This window comes from Phodopus roborovskii, unplaced genomic scaffold (genome assembly GCF_943737965.1).
Source record: "Phodopus roborovskii unplaced genomic scaffold, PHOROB, whole genome shotgun sequence".
NCBI classification, from domain to species: Eukaryota; Metazoa; Chordata; class Mammalia; order Rodentia; family Cricetidae; genus Phodopus; species Phodopus roborovskii.
Window position 1 is genome coordinate 1,225,251 of NW_026126484.1, and position 4,094 is coordinate 1,229,344.

Genomic DNA, 4,094 nt, shown 5'->3' on the forward strand with positions numbered 1-4,094 from the left:
AGTGAAAAGTGCATATATTTCATCTGTACTAGAGTCACAATCCTGCTTTATAGGAGGCTCGAGGGTAAAGGAAACAGCTGTAATTTGGGTCCTTTGCTGCTGCTCACAAGGAAGGCCCAAACACCAGACCTGGCCCAAGAGTGCAGATTGCAAGTATGAGAAAGATGGGTGTCAGAAAGCACAGCTGGAATCTCTCCACCCATGTCTCCTTTGGGAAGTCAGGGAAGATGGCTCCTCCCACATGGGACTTATTCCTTTCCCAGCCTTTGATTCTACTTGGTGGTCTCTTACCTGTTTTAAACATATGTGTGATCCACCTGTAGGCGTCCACAGTGAGACACTGAGTCTCTGACTCTGAGAGTTGCTTGCATCCTATTTCCAGGATTCTCCGAGGCATATCTGCAGAGACTTACAGGCCGAAGGGACATGAAACTCCCTGTCTTCAAAGAACTCCAAAGGATTCTCTTATTTTCTCTTAAAACTCTGTATGGGAGGAAAGAGTCTTCTATAGTTCTCTAATGTCAAGAACCTCAAGAACCGATTCCACAGGAACCTCCTCCTCCTCTGGCTACGTGGGATGCACCTAAGGCACCGTGTTCTGTGCCCCAGTCCTACGGCAATCAGACCTTATAGCCGGCTCCAGTGTTGAACTTAATGAGCACACCTCTTCACAATCCGATGTAAATATTATAATGAGCTGAACCTACTGGTCCTCATATTGTCATTATGAGGGCGCCTGCTGTCCCCATAGAGCTCAAGAGTTGAGTCTGTCAGTTGTGGATACGTTTGACAAAATGGCTGCTGCAAAGCCACATTTGTTAACGAAAATCCTCCAGCAATTCCAAGCCGTTACACATAAGTCCTCGCAGATGTGCAGCTGTGCACATGCAAATTCACCTAAGTGCACATGCGCGAATTAATGCCCCTGGCTACCAGTTTGAGTACCTGTGCTTACTAGACCACGTGAGCTTGACCTCATCAAAGGGTGCAGCCAGTGTTCAGTGCACAGGTGCAGAGTAAAGCTTGACCACTGTGCTCCGTACAGCCTTGTGTTCCTTCAGGGGTCACATCTTGATGCCAGCGGCTTGTGAAATGCTGGTTCACAGTTATCAGAATGCTGTCCATGCACAGGAGTGTCTTGAAAATAAGGTGAATAGTTTACAAGAAAATTTAAAAAGCCCTCTCGTCATGCCTGTTCATATCCCTTCCTCACACCTTGGGCCCTGACAACTATGGAGAATTTAGCAGTTGAAGTAGAAGCTTTTGCTCCGTGATTTCAGAGATAGCTGAGGTCAGGCACCACGTACAAATTTTTGAGAAGTCAGTGCATAGGAAGCAGGTGAGATGAACTTGCAGCAGAGCAGCCTCTTTTTGCAACAGACCTCAGGTATATAGTCTTACAATCATCTTTAATTAAATTTGTAGTTTTAAATTTTGTATATATATATACAACATTTGCATCTTTTCTCTCCCACCCTCCAAATCTTCCTAGGTCTTTCTGCCTCTCTCTAAAATTCATGCCCTCTTTATTATTGTTATACATACATACAGACCCATATACATGCATACACACATACCTATATACATAAACAATAAACATATTAATACCGTATACTGAGTCCATTTAGTTTTGCTCATACATATATGGCCTTAGGGCTGAAGAGCTGGTATTAGAAAACCAATAAGAAGACAATATTAGATAACCAATAAGGAAAACTAATTCTCCCTCTTTCAGTAGTTATTATTTGCCTGAAGATCTTGATCTAGAGGTGGTGTTTATGTCACCATATTGCCAGGTTTCCTGAATTTAGATTCCCTGTCATATAGGAGAAGGAGTCTTGCAGCAGATTTCCTTCCCTTATGACTATTATAGTCTTCCCACCCATCCTCTTCTGTAATGTTCCCTGAGTCAGCCAATACAAGGCTCCTCCTGATGATGCAGTTACTATCCTCTTATTCTTCCTCTCCCTTATCCTCATCCTCTTTCCCATTTTCTCTCAGCATTGTCACATTCCTCCCACATTGTCTAGGTTCTAACAACAGCAGACTCCAGCCCCAAGCTTCCCCACACCCTAGCTCTCCTGAAAACCTAATGGAGAGCACAACATCATCCTATTTCTTCTTCTTTATCTCAGCATACCTGCACTCTCTGGCCTCCCTCCTGGCCCTTGCCTTGTCTCTGACTCCCATTTAGACAGAAAACACAAGAACTCTTTTCTGTTTTGAGCTCAGGCTGACCCAAGTGAGTCCTACACCAGCACTGCAACAGTCTTGTGGGTGATAAATGACTCAGGTGATGAACAAGGTGACTTGGAACATCCAGTGTTTAACTTCTAACCACCTAGTACAAATTTGCTAACAAAGTTATAGAATTTCAATGGCCTCAAAGTACAGTGTCCAGATTTCTATATTTTATGACTGAACAGATTTTAGGAAGGGAAAATTCACAGACTCTTTGACCAAGATGGATTATTAAGTTATATAACATAGATTCTTTAAGTACAATGGAAGAGTATTTTGACATAATTTTATATACCTAATCAAAAATAGGAAAATTGGCACATTTTTTGTTTGTATTTTCACAACAAAGGCTCCATTCTGGAATCGAACTTCTTGTTATAGGCAGTTCAGTTGAATATATGACCATATTCTCTTCTTAAAAGAAGACTTGGCCATAATGCATTGACCATAAATAAGGAAAAGTATACACCTTTTTACATATAACTTCTTGCCATTGGGAATTATTATCCTTTCTCTCTCTCTCTTTTTTAAAGTAGTGATGATACTTTTTCTTTCCCAACTCCTTCCAGATCCCCCTTGCTTTCCAAACCACACAAATCTACATGCTTTCCTTTTCTCTCTCATTAGAATAAAATCAGGCATCTAAAATAATAATAATAAAATAAATACTGAACTAGAAATGTGGACACTACTCTAGCCCTAATCCTTTGACCTATATTCTGTCCTGCCTACAAATATGATATGGCAGTGTTGGAACAGAACTTGTGGGAGTGGACAACCAATGTCTGATTTGACCTAAGGCCCACTCCACGAGAAGGAACCCATACCCAACAATGCTTGGGTAACCAAGAGCCAGAGACTAGAGAGCCCAGAGGCCTAAGGTAAAACCAAACACTACTAGTCAGAAAACAAAATTAGTAAACTGACTCCTAATGATATTCTGCTACATTCCTAGATTAGTGGATTATCCAGTCATCATCAGAGAGTTTTCCCCCCTCTGGAAACATATGGGAACATATTCAGAGACCTACAACAAAATATGTGGAAAAGAATCTAAATTGAAGGTCTCCACAGAATCCTACCACTCAGAGCTCAGGCAGTCCTACTGAGTATGAGGTGGAAATACTATAAGAACAAGAGAGGATGCAGGGCACCAGAAAAACAAAGTTCTCTGAGTCAACTAAGCAAGGCACATATGAGCTCACAAAGACTGAACCAGTAAGTACAGGGCCTTTATCAGTCTGAACCAGGCCTTGTGCATTCATATTTGTAGCTATTACCTTAGTATTTTTAAAAATAATTTATTTATTTTTTAAAATTGTATTTTACATTCTAACCACAGTTTTTCCTTCCACCCCTACTCCCATCCTTCTCTCCTCCCCCCAACCCACCCCCCAGTCTACTCTCCTCCTGGGTAAGGGCTCCTATGAGGAGTCAACAAAGTCTGACACAATAGATTGGGTCAAGCCCTGCTCATGTGCATTAAGGCTGAGTATGGCATCTCATCATAGGGAATGAGCTGAACCAAGCTTGTGGAAACTCATGATAAAGACTCCAGGAGACCAAAGTAGGCCCAGGAGACAGTTGTGAAGATACCTTAGTATTTCTATGGAACTCCTGACTGTAAGAATGAGTGGGTCTCTGACTCTTGTGCCTGCTATTGGGACTCCTTTCCTCCTGTTGGGTTGCTGTGTTCAACTTTGACATGATAGTTTTTGCTTCATCATATTACATTTCATTGTGTTGTGTTTGGTTGTTACCTCATATAAGCCTGGTCTTTTCTAGTCAGAGACTGAAATAGAATGCATCTGGAGGGGAGGGAGAGTGGGGAAAAGGAGTAGAAGGAGGAGAAA